We start from the raw sequence: 17,819 nt of genomic DNA, 5'->3' as shown, positions 1-17,819 counted from the left end.
CTTTTTCATCTTTTCAAGCCCAGCACAGTGATGGTACCCAGTAAGTACTCACTAAGTGCTTGACTGACCAGCGCAAATGCAGCTTTTTGCCTGTTGCCCTCTGTGTGCCATTCCTGCATCAGAAAAGCACTTCTCTCCAGGGAACCTTCTGTGTGTTGATCATATTTGTTCCAAACTTGGGAGTATCATCAACATAAGTGGTCGTGAATATTCACTTGAGGTGAATAAAGAACACTTCAGAGTTGGTATGAAGACCCTTGGGGCCATTTTTGGGGGAGGTGGGCGCTGGGGCTTATGGGGGACAAAGGGTACTTCAAGGGGACCCTGGGGACAGGAGGCCTAGGAGGGCTCTCGGGGCAGCGGCATGGGGACCCTGTGGGGGGCGAGGGGGCTGCCGGGAGTGAGGATCCACCGAGTGCTCCACTGACTGGGATCCCCGAGGCCTCGAAGCTGCTGCCTACCCCTTGACGCCCGGGCCTGGCACCGGCTGCCTGTCTAGCTGTTGGCAGGGCCAGTGTGGCCCCTGAGGACACCCAGGCCTTGCTCCCCAAGGGATTGCAAGGGGAGGGGCCGGAGTCCAGACTCACATTCGCCATGCGTGGCAGGGCGGGTATCACAGTGGACTTGGCCGGGCACAGTCCCGGAGGGCTGCCCCGAGGCACGGCCTTTCTTTCCACCCCAAGTCCCAGCCCTGCACACGCTCTCCGCCCTCACATCAAAGGTGCCCTTCTTTCTCCGTTTATAACACGTTATTGTGTGATCATTGCATAGAAACAAAAACATTCTGAGAGACAGAAGAAAATAAGAGAAACTGTGCATCTCCCAACAAACCATTTTCCTGTGTTTTCTTTCTGTTATTTTTCTATTTCACGCATAGCAGAGACCATTTGTTAGTTTGGTTTCATGCCTTTTCACTTCATGTTGTAACAGGCATTCTTCCCTGAAGACTGGACTTCACAGCGATTTGAATGTCATCGTATGATTTACCATAACTTACTGGTTTCTCAAAGGGAGTGTCTGGAGTTTGGACTGCTGGTGGAAGCACCTCCAGATGGTGGATATGTGGAAGCTGAGGTGAGTACACAGCTGGGCCAGACGCCGAGGCTGACCAGCCGGAGGAGGGCATCTGAACTGGTCTTCAAAATGGGAGCCCCTGCATGTTCCTGTGGGACAAACACATGTGTGCACATGTGCACACACAGGTACATGAACACACATGCACACAGGTACACACACATGTGCACACACAGATACATGTGCACACAGATACAGGTGCACACACAGATACATGTGCACACACAGATACATGTGCACACACATACAGGTGCACACACAGGCACACGAACACACATGCACACAGGTATACACATGCACATGAGTACACACACACGTGCACATACATGCACATGTGCACACACATGACCATATAAACATTAAAGAACCACAGCACACGTGTGCAAACACAGAGACCCACGTGCATTCACACTTGCTTGTGAACACACAGATGTGCACACCCACATGTGTGCACAACCTTACCAGTGGGTTCCAGAGCCTTTTGTGACATTGCTGATTCTCATCACCTTTAATCACAGCAGACATACTCCAGACAGCATCACACTGCCTCTGCAATCGTGTGACGTGAGGATCCTGCGGGGCTGGCCGGGGAGCCCGGCTGGCAGTTGAGGAAGCAGACGCGTGATGCTCAGTTTCCCAAGGTCTGGGCCCGGGCTGGAACTGTGTTTCCTTCCTCACGGACTTACTGGTCTTTAAGGGTCACCTAAGGGAGGGAGACATAGAGATTTCCTCTTTTTTTCTGATGAAATAATGGAGCTATTGATAAGGAGAGAAGAGATTTTAGGGCCATGCAAAAATCCCCCGGCAAAATAGAGAGGGGACTATGTCTCCTCACTTTAATCCAGGTTTTTCTGCCCTGTCCTCTGTTCTTTACAATCTCACTAGAAACAGTGACTAGAAACAGTCTTACTAGAAACAGTCCGTTTTTCAAATTCTCCACAGACTGGACATGCAGCCTATCTTCTGCGGGCTTGGGATGCCACCCAGGTTGCCCAACCTCTGGGCACCTGGGCCTGGTCGGTGTCCTCTGTCAGGGAGAGGGTGGGTAGGTGAGCCGAGGTAGGCCCGGGCTCCAGGCAGGCATGTGACCCATCAGAGCTGCAGGTGGCAGATGCCCTGATGTGGTGGACAGAAGGCCCGTCATGATCTCGTGGCTGCAGGCGGGCATGCGCTGTGCTCACAGCAGATCTGGGAGAGGCAGTGCCTCTTGGTGAGGTTTTGGGGAAGTTGCCATCAGCATGAGGTGCATCAGCCCCCAGAGAGGCTGCGCCGTGTGCCTGGGAAGGGGCACATACAGGGACTGTGGGGAATATGTGCTTTCAGTTCTCAGAAGAGGAGTTCATGGTACCCGTCCAGGAAGTACAGTCTCTGGACCCAGGGAAGACACATCTCAAAAGTGTACATTTAAGGACAGTTTAATTATTACTACAGTTAATAGTTGTATATTTGTATTGCATATTTGAATGTTGCTGAGAGAGTAAGTCTTAAAACTTGTCACTAGAAAAAGTCTGTGACACGTTTGGTGATGAATATTACTTAGACAACGTCTTGAGCTTGCAACATATACAAATATGGAATCAACGTGTTGCACACCTGTGGTACTGTGTGTCAGTTACACCTCAGCTCAGAAAAGAAGTCCTTGACGCCTCATCTTCCCATGTTGCTTTGCCATCTCCCCTCTCGTTTATCTGGGACCACATTCCCTGATGGCTTCCCTGGTAGCTCAGCTGGTAAAGAATCCGCCTGCAATGCAGGAGACCTGGGTTAGATCCCTGGGTTGGGAAGATCCCCTGGAGGAGGGCATGGAAACCCACTCTAGTATTCTTGCCTGGAGAATCCCCATGGACAGAAGAGTGTGGCGGGCTATGGTCATGGGGTCACAAGGAGTTGGACAGGACAGAGCGACCACGCACATTCCCTGAACACGACCTGCTGCACGCGTCCCCGCCTGCAGTGAGAATGCACAGTGTAGCTAGGCTCTCAGCAGATGCTCTCCAAAGGGCGACACTCTGTGACAAGTCATTTTGCAAATGACAAACATGAAGTTTCTCTTATTGTCCAGTATTTGGGTGAAGTGCATCCATCACGGCAGCTCCCGTCCATGGGACTGTCGACTCTCATTCCAGTCGGCCAACAATCCCTGGACAAAGCCATGTGACAAAGCAGAGTTTCACTTAGAAGAACGTGGCACCTTTGAAATGGAGAGAAGTCTCCTTCCTGTTGCTGTACAGGCGTGTTCTGAGTTTTTCCTCAGGAGGGTAGCTTAATAACTTAGTTTCCAAGGACCACACCAGGATTATAGATTTAAAAAAATTAACTCTTCCACACGCCAAAGCCAGTGTCTCAACTTACATTGGCAATAAGACTGAAACTTAGAGATGGGTGCCCATGTTGGGGCGGCTTTTGTTTCTCGGATCTCTTCAAAGAAATTCTCCCACCCTGGGGTGGTTGTCAGGGACAGTGCACTTTGGCTGCTACAAGTCTGCTAAATTTGAGTAAGCCGTTCTGAATCCTTTTAAGATTGAACTCACCACCCCAGAACTCCACCTGCACCCCTTCTGACACTTTAGTTTCTGTCTGTTGGAATCAACTGGCAGGTCCTAGTTGAGAATAGTATTCCCTCTTTATATTTTGAACCTCACAGCCGTGGTGTGTGAACTTCACAAACCAGTGAGTGAACCTCACAGACCAGTGCGTGAACCTCACAGACCAGTGCGTGAACCTCATTGACCATAATCAGGAATATTCATATGAAGTTGGATGTGAACAGCTGTTCTCACCGTCGGTGAGGCTGAGCGACTTGCAGGGGCAGAAGGTGACTCGACGGCTGACAAACACCATCTACACCAATGAATAAGCGGAACTACCAACAGCAGAGTAACTCGCCTCTCTGTCAGTAATTAAGACACGCCAGCTTGCCCTTTTGCAATGTAAACAGAAAATTATGGCTGCACACAAGCCCCCGCCATTAAAAAGGCAGCTTTCCTCCTGCTGGTCTTGGGAACAGCCGCGGTGCGGATGCGATGCAGCTCCAGCTGCGGCGGGAGCGGGCGCACCTGCCCGCCTCTTCCAGAGGCTCTTAATCCGCCGGGGTAGGGGTTCAGGGGTGGGGGTGGGGGGCTGCGCTAAGCCGCTTTGGCTCCTGCGCCGCGCTCGCACTGAAGCCGGTGACACCGTGTCCCCGAGGGAGACGAGGGCCCGTCGGCAGGGACAGAGGCGCCCTGCGCAGGAGGAGGCCGGGCCTCCGTTGTCCTGCGCAAAGTGCGCGCTGGGGCACCAGGCCCGCAGTCCAGGAGCGCAGCAGGTGTGCTGCCCACGGGGCGAGTGCATCAGAGTGGGGAAGGGGCCCTGCAGGCGGGAGGGCCGGCCTCTCTTCAGCCCCCTCCCTTCCTCTGCGCCCCTTCTCAGCCCCCGTGCCGTCACCCCAGGTCCCTCTCTCCCCGGGACCCGCTCCAGCGTCTCCACTCCCTGACCGCGCTGGTCCAAGCCGGACCTCACTCCACCAGCACGGGGGCTTTGCTTGTTGGGTTGTGGAAGGGTAACTTGGGTTTACCGTAAGAATTTAACATTCTTACCTTGAAGAAATCCGTTTACAGATGGACATTTTTGTATTCATGCAAATCAGACCATTACAGGGACTCTGATTTCATATCAGAGTATTCTGGGTCAGCGGTCTGCCAATCCAGTCGGCTGCTGGGGTCTGTATACCCTACAAGCTGAGAAGGAGTTATTAAGAATTCTTTTAATGGATTAAAAAAATCAAAAGAAGAAAGAATCAAATTTCTTGTGAAAATTAGGTGACACGTCAGTGTCCACAAATAAAGTTTTATTGGCACACAGTCACACGTTCACTGATGTATTGTTCACAGCTGTGATGGTACAGGCGCTGAGTGGAGTTGAGTAGCTGTGACCAGGATGTTCCACCCACGAAGCTGGGAGAATTTACAGTCTGGAGTTTGCAGAGAACTCTCTGAGCAGACCTACCTTGTATTGTTTATCTATAATCCATCATAAGTTATAATGACAGGGGTTCCATTCTGTGACATCCTAAACATGCCCACAGGCTGTAAAGTGATGAGCTCGACTATGCACATGGCAAAAACATTTAAATCACATATTGGAACATTTTCAGTACAGTTGAAGGAAATTTTCTTTGACAGAGAACTTCCAAATATGTTTTGCATCTGTTTTTGCATGCATTCAAATATAAGACTTGGGAAGTATTTGTGAATACTTGAAGTTTTCAACCCCTGATCCTTCATGCTCAGTGAGGCAGTGTCGTGTTTCCTTTTACTTTATGTGAGTGAAAAATATGTAAAAGTGGTCAGTTATGAAATCATCCCCGATTCTCATGAAAAGAATACCTCAGACTTGTGCAGCTTGGTTCTTACCAGTTTTGATGTGCATTATAAAAATAATATAAAGCAAAATACAGACATCCTTGCCTGTATAGTTTAGTGTGCTCAGCCACTCAGCTTGTCTGACTGTTGTGACCACAGGGCTGTAGCCCACCAGATGCCTCTGTCCATGGACATTTCTGAGCAAGAATACTGGAGTGGGTTTTCATTTCCTTCTCCGGGGTTCTTCCCGACCCAGGGATTGGACCTGAGTCTCCTGCATCTCCTGCACTGGCGGGTGGATGCCTCACTGCATCACTGAGGAAGCCTTGTCTATACACACCGTGTATAATTTCTGGTCCTCTAGACAACAGGCTGTGACGTTCCAGTTAGGGAATGTGTCCATTTCTCAGCTGAAGAAACTGAGGCTCACAGAAATTCTGGGCCTTGTCCAAGGCTTCATGGGCAGTTGAGGGTCAGGGCCAGGGTTCCTGATTCTAAAGCACCTGCTTCCATCAATGATCATGTGCTGTGTCTCTGAGATGACTTTACTTACAGCTTTTTTAAGGCAAATGTGGGACATTGTACCGGGAATCTTTTGGGTCTTTGTGATGAGAAGAAGATTTCCTGTAGGATGCTAACACTCTGTGAGATTTCTGACATTATTATGAGATTTCCGACACCAGCCAATATCAGAGCTCATGCTAACTGACCAGAGATGTCTGTCTTCAAGGACAGAAATTTGATGTGCCTGGGGATGGAAAGATACTGTTTAGCAAAATCCTGGGTCAGCTGTTTGGTGCCTTGAGAGGGCTCCCAGGGGACAGGGCTGAGACCCAGGAGAGGCATTGTCTCAAGTGATGGTTGTTTGGAGCCCAGGTGTTGGCCACTGTAGCAAAAAGGACTTTCAAGGCGAATGATCATTAGAGATGGGCCAAACAGGTTTGTAAGACATGGGATCTGGGTCTCACAGGCGTATTTGTCCTTATCTGTGTGTCATCAACCAAGCTGTCAGGCAGCTCAGCTAATTTCTGAAAATATCGAAAGACTCTGGTGAGAAGGAGGATTCCTGCTCATCCCAGAGTCTCGCCCGCCGCCTGTATGTTTCTCTCTGTTGTCTTCAGCTCTGGCTCCACTGGGCTCGGTTCTTTTGAGGGGAAAGGATGATATATAAATAGATGTAAACTCTAAGATTTGGAGTAGTCAAGCTGTTTAGCATTTATGTTTCTGTTGTTGACACTCAACTGGAGTTTCTCAGTTCCCGTTTGGGGAAAGGAAACATCTTCTGAAAAGCTCACTGTTTTCTTCCAGTTTTATTGCGATGTGGTTGACACAGAGCACTCCACGGGGGTGAGGTGCACGGCAGCAGGACTTGACTCGCATACATCGGGAGAAGACAGCAGTAAGCAGTGAACATCCATCACCTCGTGTAGGCACGACATTAAGGAAATAGGAAAAAAGTTCCCTTGTGATGTGAACTCTTAGGATTTACTCTCATAACAGCTTTCATCTGTAACATTCAGAAGTATTATTATATTTATCACGTTGTATTGGCCAAAAGCTTCATTCGGGTTCTTTAAATATCCTACTCGTCTGCAAGACTCAGTAAAAACTCTCTCCCAAAATGGGGAGGAGCTGCTTTTGCAAAGCTGTGAGTGAAAAGATGGATTTTACAAAATCACTGAGTCTCAGATGGAGCTACTTTTTTTTTTTTTTTTTTTTTTACAAATTGCCACATTTCTCTTCTTTTGCTTGTTGAAAAGTAATTTTTCTTCCTGAAAACTTGAATTGTATAACATCAACTCCTTTTACACTGCTTTTTTCAGAAGAAAAGAATTAGCAAGAGCAGGTACCTTGTTAGGAGCAGATTACACACAGAAGGAATGTACAGACTCGGGGATGAAAGCCCGTGCGTCACCGAGAGGCTTCAAGTTGGGTCCGGGGCAAGTGCCTCTCAGGTCATTCAAACTGGGGCCCGTTCTTGGGACCCTCGGAGGATTAGGAAATAAAACAACATCCATTGTCCTGGGTCATTGTGGACACACTTGGGCTAACTCGGGTTAATTGACACTTGTGCTCCTGTGTGCCTGCAGACTCTGTACAGACGAACTGGAGGGTCTTGCTCTAGCTTTCTGATGTGCAGACAAGGGCTCAGGCTGCAGGGGCTGAGTGTCCAGAGAGTGAGAAACAGTGAGACAGAGAGAGAGACAGAGGGAGACAGAGAGAGAAACAGAAAGAGAGACAGAGAGAGAGACAGAAAGAGAGACAGAAAGAGAGAAAGGGAGATAGACAGAGAGAGAGACAGAGAGAGAGAAAGGGACATAGAGAGACAGAGAGACAGAAAGAAAGGGAGAGAGAGACAGAGAGAGAGAAAGGAGGAAAGAGAGACAGAGAGACAGACAGAGAGAGAGAAAGGGAGATAGACAGAGAGAGAGACAGAGAGAGACAGAAAGAGAGACAGAAAGAAAGGAACGTAGAGAGACAGAGAGAGAGACAGAGAGAAAGGGACATAGAGAGACAGAGAGACAGAAAGAAAGGGAGAGAGAGACAGAGAGAGAGAAAGGAGGAAAGAGAGACAGAGAGACAGACAGAGAGAGAGAAAGGGAGATAGACAGAGAGAGAGACAGAGAGAGACACAGAGAGAGACAGAAAGAAAGGGACGTAGAGAGACAGAGAGAGAGACAGAGAGAAAGGGACATAGAGAGACAGAAAGAAAGGGAGAGAGACAGAGAGAGAGAGACAGAGAGACAGAGAGAGAGAAAGGAGGAAAGAGAAAGGGAGATAGAGAGACAGAGAGAGAGAAAGGAGGAAAGAGAAAGGGAGATAGAGAGACAGAGAGGAAGGGACATAGAGAGGCAGAGAGAGGTGCAGAGAGCTCGCCTCTGCAGAGGAAAAGGCGTCGTCAGTGGTCCTGGAGTTCAACAGCTGTGACAGCAGAAGTTCCCAGAACGTTAGCACAGAGTCTCCCAGAGAGAGAAAGTCGAGAGAAGTGAGCGCACATCCACATGAAGCTCGTCAGTGAGAGCTCACAGCGGCGTCCCTCTCCAGAGCCAAGGGTGAGGCTGCGGCTGTGGTGTCCATCAGCTGGGGAAGGGTTAGTGTTGGGCTCCGTCCACATGGGCGGGTGTTTTTTGTCCACAGAAAAGATGAACCTCGAAAATGTTGTGCTCCAGAAAGAGGCCAGCCAGAAAAGATTATCTATTGCATGATAGCATTTACATAAAACATCCAGAAGAGCAAACATGGAGACAGAAATTAGGTTAGTGGTTGCCCAGGGGTGGGGTGGAGATCGGGGTGACTGCCACTGGGTGTGAGCTTTTTTCTGGGGTGCTGAGAATATTCTAAAATTAGCATGTGATGGCAGTTGTATCATTCTGAGAATATATTGAAAGCATGGAATGTGTCAGTTCAGTTCAGTTCAGTTGCTCAGTTGTGTCCAGCTCTTTCTGACCCCATGGACTGCAGCTCGCCAGGCCTCCCTGTCCATCACCAACTCCCAGAGCTTACTCACACTCAGGTCCATTGCATTGGTGATGCCATCCAACCATCTCATTCTCTGTTGTACCCTTCTCCTCCTGTCTTCAATCTTTTCTAGCATCAGGGTCTTTTCCAATGAGTCAGTTCTTTGCATCAGGTGGTCAAAATATTGGAGTTTCAGCTTCAGCATCAGTCTTTCCAATGAATATTCAGGACTAATTTCCTTTAGGATGGACTGGTTGGATCTCCTTGCAGTCCAACGGACTCTCAAGAGTCTTCTCCAACACCACAGTTCAAAAGCATTAATTCTTCTGTTTTCAGCTTTCTTTATAGTCCACTCTCACATCCATACATGACTACTGGAAAAACCATAGCTTTGACTAGATGGACATTTGTTGGCAAAGTAATGTCTCTGTTTTTTAATATGCTGTCTAGGTTGATCATAACTTTCCTTCCAAGGAGTAAGTGTCTTTTAATTTCATGGCTGCAGTCACCATCTGAAGTGATTTTAGAGCCCCCAAAAATAAAGTCTGAGACTGTTTCCACTGTTTCCCCATCTATTTCCCATGAAGTGATGGGACCGGATGCCATGATCTTAGTTTTCTGAATGTTGAGCTTTAAGCCAGCTTTTCACTCTCCTCTTTCACTGTCATCAGGAGGCTCTTTAGTTCTCCTTTGCTCTCTGCCATAGGGTTGTGTCGTCTGCGTATCTGAGCAAAGTGTACATGAAGCTAAACTTTATGGGATGTGCTGTCTCCCCTGGTGTCTGTGGGGCATCGATTCCAGGATTGCCTCCGGCAGCTGGACCTGAGGATGCTCAAGTCACACACACACATGCTTCTGTGTACATTAGCTCATTTCTAGATTACTTACGAGGGTTTCCCCTGTGGCTCAGTGGTAAAGAATCTGCCTGCAATGCAGGAGATGCAGGTTCAACACCTGCGTCAGGAAGATCCCCTGGAGAATCAAATGGTAACCCACTCCAGCATTCTTGCCTGGAGAATTCCATGGATGGAGGAGCCTGGCGGGCTACAGTCCCAGGGGTTGTAAAGAGTCGGATATGATTGAGGTGACTGAACACTCACAGATTACTCACAACACCTAACACAATGTGGATGCTGTGTAAATAATTGCTGACACATGGAAAATTCCAGTTTGGTTTCTGGAACTTTCTGGAATCCTTTTTCTGAATAGTTTCCATGTACTGTTGGTTGAACCCGTGGATACAGAGGGCCCACTGTAAACTGTATCATTATAAACTTGCTATTAAATATAAATTTGTTAAAAACAAGAAAAGAAATCAAAATAAATCAAGAGCACCTTTCTTTGAGTAAAAAAATTCTCTGCTTCCTTTGTGTTCTTTTCAGGCAGTAAACACACCGCTACGGTGAGTGTCCCGAAAGTGGGGCTCTGGGTAGGACCTGGTGGCAGGGGTGCTGCAGGAAGCTCTCTGCTATGGGCGGGACCCTCAAATGGGCTTTGCGAGGTCACATGAGCCCTGGGCAGCCGGATACCCATCAAGGCAGGTCCGAGAGGCGCCATCCCCTAATTAGCAAGATGCAGCTCTAGACTCATAACTCTGATGCTCTGGCCGGAGAATCTGAACTGTTTTTTGAGGGAGTTAGTTAGGGTGGATTTGGCAGGAGCCAGGAGCCTGTGGACCGGGGGCGGGGCGGGGTGGGGGCAAGGGGACGCCAGCCACAAAGTTGGGGAGAAATCCTTGATGTCAGATAGTACAGCCGAGGCTCCAAGTCCTTTTCCTTTTGAGAGTACCCTGGGTTTACAAATGCTCAGTCTCGAGATGGTTTTGCAGGATGACGTGTATGCAGACCTCAGTGACTTGGTCTTGGTGCTCAGAAAAACCCCCAGAAGAGTCTAATTCCACAACATCGTTGCCAGCACCACCTGCCAGCTGGCGTTAGCTAATCGCTATGAGGCTGGTTTTCTACGAGCCAAAGGGGTCCCCAAGTCTGTGGGTGCAAAGCAACCTGACTGGTCGTGTGGTCTGCACAGGAGACCGCTGGGGCCCCAGGGGACTCTCTGCATGCCAGGCCTCAGGGGCTGCCTCAGGGTGGGCTCGGGGGGTTCGGATGCGGGGGGCTTGGTGGCACAGACGCTTCTCGGAGCTCCGCTGGGTCCGAGGCTGTGCTCTGTGCCCCATGGCCGAGGCGCTGCCCTGGGCGGCTCAGGGCCTGGGACGTGGCCGCAGGTGACAGGGCCCCTCCTGCGACTCCGGTCCCCGCAGGGCGGGGCTCAGGCACTGGCGCCAGGCCCGCCCCGCCCCGCCCCATCTGTGCAGGAAGACCGGACTCTTGCAGCGTTTTCACCTCAGGATGGCGTTACACGTCAAATTGCAGACCAGGCTGTGGTGGTTGAACAGTAATTTAAAAAAAAAATAGAAAATCCACCATTGCAAGAACGATGAGAAAAAAAGACACACGTAAGCCAAAGGGAAGTCGCGTGCACTGGAAGATCTGTAGGAAGTCACGGTGGATTCACCTGGTTTCACAGTCGGGGCCCCACCCACGAGTGGATTGGCCCTGAGGCATCCGGGTGCCTGCTTTCCCCGGAAGCTGCCCTGGGGTCTGGTGAGTGGGGCTCAGGGCCCTTGGCTCCCACAGCCTGGCATGTGTTGAACCCTCCTCGGGACAAACAGTCCAGCTGACCTGGGCTCTCCTGCCTAGAGGGAGGTGCTCAGTCTAGACAGCAATTGGCGCCCATCTCCCCCAAAAGCGCGATAGTCACAGGCACGGCCACTTTCCAGGAAACCGCTCGCAGTCTCTTTAGTCCGGAATAGGCTTCTCGGTCTGACCAGGATGGGCCCGAGCCGTGGTCACTGGACAAGAGCCCCGCACGCCAGGGCTATCCATCCACCCGCCCGACTTCCTCTCCATCCGGCATGTGGGGAGGGCCGACGGGGACACCGGCTGGATGGGTGCTGGGCTGGCCGGAGCTGGAACCAAGGCTGAGAAGACCCGGCAGCTTTCTGTGCCTGGCGACCCCTGGCACTGGTTCCTCTTATGCCTGCACCCAACTTTGACAGTGACAAGGATCGGGTGTGGCAGGGGCTTTGGGCCAGGCCCCGGGAGGCGTGGGAATGTTTCCCTCTGACATTCTCCCCTGGTCTTGCCCCAAACCGCCTCCCTGGCTGTTTCTCCATCTCTCACCCCTCTTCCCTGTAGACCAGCGCCCCTCCCCCCCGCAGACAAAGTGCCCGGACCTCCAGCTCCGCTAGGAGTGGACTCCGCTGTCTCTGACAGTAGAGAGAAGAATCATATTCAGTCCTAATAAGAGTTTTTCTGAGTGAGCCAGAAATCCATAGGAGTTTACTCAAGTCAGAGGACGAGCCGGAGAGGAGGCCTGATCTTTGAAGGGAGATGTGCCCTTTGAGGAGCAAACCCAACAGTCATGGTTTCTCTCCGGTTGAATGTGCAGCGTGGCCGGAGGGCGGTCCCCGACTGCAGAAGAGGGCCAAGGGGGCTGGGCAGAGGCGCAGACCGAGGATGCTCCTTGTCCCTGTCCAGCTTCTCACGTGCCTGCGTCTGCACCTTCCAAGCTTGGGTAACATCGGGACCGTGGCTCTGCTCCAGCCTCCCCCATCATGAGCACAGAGAAGTGGAGTCTGTTGAAAGCTGAGTGACTGGCCCTCAGAGACCAGACTGTGAGCAAGCGAGCACCATCGCATGGGGGCCTCAGAAAGGATGGATGGCCCTTCTCGGAGCAGCAGGCATTGGATGTGGCAGGAATCACCTACTTTGACGCTCACGGCTGGGGTCTGAGTCCCGCCACATGCCAGGCTCTTTTCTGCATGAGGCTGTGGCGCCTTTCAGCGTGTTTGCACGTGGCTGGTCTGTGGTGCATCACCTTGGCGGGTAGAGGGGATATGAAACATCACAGATCAGTCTTGCAGGTCATGAGCAGAGGAGCCCAGAGGAAAAGGACAGAGCTGTGAGGAAGAGCTGGTGATGCAGAGGCAGTGCGTCCTCGATGGCTGTCTGCGCAGCACTTGTAGGTTGCAGACGGATGGTCCAGGGACATGTTGACATGGGATGAGGTGGAGAACCAGCACCTCGTCGCGGGGGCTCCAGACACAGAAGCCGCCTCTGAAGTTTCTGAGAGATGTACATGACTGACCGTGGGTCCACTCTTTGCCCACTCACTTCCCACAGCCTATCCATCACCGACCCCGGCGTCCGTGTGAGCCGCTGGGTTTGAGATGCTCTTGAGGTTGTAAATAAATGCCACAGCGCCAAGGGGCAGACGAGACGGAGCCTGTCAGAGCTGGACATCGGCAACAAGTTGTAATTACAGCGGAGTGGTGCGAGGTGAGTTCCCTCCTCCCGTAGATTTAATTGCCTCCAGCTGCAGAGGTGGGTACAGCAGCTAGGTGGGGGGGGTGCTCCAAGTGCCCCCACTGACCTCCCCATGGCCCCTTGAGCAGGACAGAGGGGCCCTGACGCCTGGTGGTGCTCCTGCAGGTGGGGGGCTGCCAGGTCACAGACCCTTGTCCACCCAACATTTGAGATGACGTGGAACCACGTTTTGCCTTTAGAGGAAGTGGGCGACAGGAAACCATCAGGAAGAAGACTGACTTTCCCCAAAGGTGCAGAGTCTGAGCCCTGACTCTGAGCTCATGCCCAGGTGCTCTGCCTTCTGGGTGAGTGGGGACAGGCTGTGACCCTCCCCCAGCCAGCCCCTTTTTTGGCGACAGGAATTCAGCAGAGCAGGGGTCACTCCAGGGCTCACTTGTGGTTGAGTGGACACAGCTCAGCTAATCGCTCTTTCACTTGTGGGAAATTCGTTGTTCCTTAATATCAGGCTCCGGTGATGATGGAAATAGGCCACACTAATGACAAGGCAGCAGGGATTATAGGTAAGAAACGGTTATAATCAGAAAGCTAATAATTATCTTGCAGCCGCAATTGGACTTTTGAATTTTACATTTCTTGCATTTTTTTATTCTTAATTACAACGGTTTCATTAATGAGAAGCAGCCTTCGGGAAATAGAACGGGACACATTTTGACTGAAGCAGACCTGTGTTCTCTGCACTGTCGGATCAGCCAGCTCCTCACTGATTTCCGCTGAGTGACTGGATGGAAGTGTCGTTTCCCGCTTGAGGACGGTGGTCCCTCTGTGGTCGAAGAGGCAACAGAGCCCAGCGCACGGCTGAGACCCAGGGGCCCTGGCCACCGGGGCTGTGTGGGTTCAGACTGGCCCTCAGAGCCCTGCTGTTCTTGCCACTGGCTTCTCTGTGTGTCCTGGACTTTCGATGGGTTTGTTGACCCTCTCAGTCAGCCTTGCAGGCAGCCAGGAGGTCCCTGCTGGGAGAAGCTCCTGAGCAGGTGGTTCAGACTGGAGCTGTCTCTGAGAGGTTGCCTACTGTGAGGACTAGGAGAATCCATCAGCCCACACGAACGGAAAAAGTCGGGCCTGACTGCTGACAAACACAGGAGCCCCAGACGGCCCCAGACCAACCAGTCCTGTACCCTGAGAGCCTGAGAGCACAGCCCTGCACCCCAAGATCCTGAGAGCACAGCCCTCACCCCAAGATCCTGAGAGCAAAACCCTCACCCTGAGATCCTGAGAGCACAGTCCTGTACCCCAAGATCTTTAGAACAGAGCCCTCAGACCAAGATCCTGAGAGGACAGCCCTGCACCCCGAGATTCTGAGAGCACAGCCTTCACCCTGAGATCCTGAGAGCACAGCCTTCACCCTGAGATCCTGACAGCATAGCCCTGTACCCCAAGATCCTGAGAGCACAGCCCTCACCCCGAGATCCTGAGAGCACAGCCCTCACCCTGAGATCCTGAGAGCACAGCCCTGCACCCTGAGATCCTGAGAGCACAGCTCTCATCCCAAGATCCTGAGAGCACAGCCCTCACCCCGAGATCCTGAGAGCACAGCCCTCACCCTGAGATCCTGAGAGCACAGCCCTGCACCCTGAGATCCTGAGAGCACAGCTCTCATCCCAAGATCCTGAGAGCACAGCCCTGCACCCTGAGATCCTGAGAGCACAGCCCTCACCCTGAGATCCTGAGAGCACAGCTCTCATCCCAAGATCCTGAGAGCACAGCCCTGCACCCTGAGATCCTGAGAGCACAGCCCTCACCCTGAGATCCTGAGAGCACAGCTCTCATCCCAAGATCCTGAGAGCACAGCCCTGCACCCTGAGATCCTGAGAGCACAGCCCTCACCCTGAGATTCTGAGAGCACAGTCCTGTACCCCAAGATCTTGAGAACAGAGCCCTCAGACCAAGATCCTGAGAGGACAGCCCTGCACCCCGAGATTCTGAGAGCACAGCCTTCACCCTGAGATCCTGAGAGCACAGCCTTCACCCTGAGATTCTGACAGCATAGCCCTGTACCCCAAGATCTTGAGAGCATAGCCCTCACCCTGAGATCCTGAGAGCACAGCCCTTATCCCTAAGGCCCAGGGGAGTCACTCGTGTAGCTTGGAGAGGCTGTAGGGCAGGGGACTTGCCCCTATGCTTCTTGGGTACAGACCCCCAGCACTGACCACATGTGGGCCAGGCCCTCTGGCCGCCTCTTGCCCAGGCAGCATGACCACCTCTAACAACAGGGCTGCTCTGACTTTGTGCCGAGGCTGTCCTACCAATTCAGGACCAGCTGCCTGCCCCCTCCGCCAGCCTCTCTGCCCCATGCCCTGGCCCCCCATCCTGTGGAGGGCCATGGGCTGTTAGGTCTGGGGGTCAGGCCCGCGTTGGCTCCTCTGGGGAGGCCAGCTCTCCTGCCCCCTTAAGCCCCAGGGGTGACCTAGTGTCCTGCTGGAGCCTTCCTTGCCCCGCTGACCCAGCGTACCCTGCCCCCCTGCCAGCCCAGCAGGCCCACCTGCTCTGCAGTGAACACCTTGGGGCCCTGGGGTCCGTGTCCTTGGTCCTCGTGAAAGGAGCTTCTGCCCCTGGGTCTTCACAGGTGCCAGGACCCAGGAGCCCTGGGAGTCACCAGTGTCCTGGAAGAGTTCCTGCTGGGGTCTTGCGAGGTGGATCTGGAGCAGAGCCCTAAGCTTCTCCACCACCCTGCCCCCCCAGACCCTCAGCTCCCAGAAGGCGGGGAGCACAGCAAACCGCGGAAGACAGCACAGGGAGGAGGTGGGGACGCTGACTGTCGCAGGACAGGCTTCGTGGACGGAGGTTGCTGGGCACGGCCATGGCCTGGCTGCGGTGTGGCCCGCGGCAGCGAGCGAGGCAGTGGTTTGGCAGTGGAGCTGGCGTTGGGCCCGCGTGGCGGGGGGCACGGCGTGGGCAGCCTGAGGGGGCCCCCGGGGCGCCTGGGTCTCCTCGTCCAGCTTGGCCTGCAGACACGGCCGTCCAGGGTCCCTCCTTTTCCTGTAAAACTGGATGGAGCAGGCCTTTGGGGTGCAGCGCCCGCGTCCTCCTGGGGACGCTGCGAGGCTGGCTCTTGGCCAAGTGCACAGAACATCCCTCCTTTCATCGGGAACGTGAGGAGTAATTTTCTCTCTTTTTAGGGAAATTTGGGTTTCAGTTACAAACCGATCTTTCTGACACTTTTTTTTATCTTGCTGTTGTTTAGCTGTAGTACTACAACTTGCGCTTTCATCAGACACACCCAAAGCAGAATCCCAAGGCCCGAGTGAGCAGTGGAACCACCTCGGCTGCGTTTCTGGCCACTGGGCGTCCTTGGGCCTCAGAGGCCGCCCTCTCCAGCAAGGGCAGGTCACAGCGCGTCAGGCTCCTTCGCGGCCCTCGGGCTGATGCTTCGGGCTGCACAGAGTCGTCTGTGAGGCACAGACAGACACACACCCCTCTCTGCACAGGTCAGCATGCATGAACCTCTGCTGTGCTTCGCAGCCGTTATTCGACCCTCAGCGATGCTGTTACCTCTGTTTAGTCTTCGGGATTCGGCTTATTCTACCGTTTTGGTGTCTATTTAGAGAGCACTGTCCTCAGTCTGAATTTATCACATCCTTTTTCCCCAAAGCTTTCTTCTTAAAGAAAAACAAAGACCATTTATTGAATGATGATAGGATGAAGTGCATACTCATCGCAGTGAGTCTCAGGGCTGCTGCTATAGTGTTTGGACTTGACCCCAGCGTCTTCACCAGCTCTTCCTTTTGGGGTGATAGTAGTCAATACGGAGGACTGCTAGTTGGCAGAGGTGATTTTAAGCACTGAGTTAATGACCTGCATTTGGGCAGAGCCTTGGCCCAGTGTCACGCTGCCATCGACAGGGTGGAGGGCATGCATGCCTGCCCCTGTGGGGCACCGTGAGGGTTGCGGCCACGTGGAGACAGTGGGGGCTGGAGCCTGACCTTGAGGGGCGGCCTGAGGTGGGGTCACGGACGGCGGGATTGCAGCCCCGCAGAGCTCCCCAGCTGCCCTGAGGTCAGCAAACAAAGCTCAGAAAGACCCCCTGGGAGAGAGCTGCTGGGGACAGCCACTCACCTTTCAGGCCAGACACTCTGGGGTCGGGCCCCACGTGAAATCCCAGGGAACAGAGGTTTTGGACACAGACACTTAGTCCAGTTGATCACTTCTGAGCCTCTCATAGCAGGGAAGTGAACCAACTTTGGTTTCTGGGTTCAAAGCTCAGTTTTTCCATGAGACACATGACCCCGGGCAGATGGCATAACCTCTGTGCCTCAGTTTCCTCATGTGTAATGGGCAGAGCAGAGGGCCTGCTGCATGGGGTCCCCCATGTCGTCTGCTGGATTCCTCCCCCCAGAACCGAGGGCCCTGCCGGATGCACTGAGAGCCATGGCCTTGGCTGCTGGCTCTGCTCTGGGAGGCATGTCTGCTGCAGCGTCCGGGGTCGTGGGGTGAGGAGGACCAGGGGCCACCTCCCCTGTCACTCTGAGAAGGGACGAGGCCTCGAGAACATGCAGTCCCATTCCCCCCTTTCCAGATTGCCATGCAGGTGTGACTCCAAGATGGAAAGTCACGGGAACCT

The sequence above is a fragment of the Odocoileus virginianus genome, chromosome 22, assembly GCF_023699985.2.
Source record: "Odocoileus virginianus isolate 20LAN1187 ecotype Illinois chromosome 22, Ovbor_1.2, whole genome shotgun sequence".
Classification (NCBI taxonomy): domain Eukaryota; kingdom Metazoa; phylum Chordata; class Mammalia; order Artiodactyla; family Cervidae; genus Odocoileus; species Odocoileus virginianus.
The sequence above is the reverse complement of the archived record's forward strand: the minus strand, read 5'-3'. Positions refer to the sequence as shown.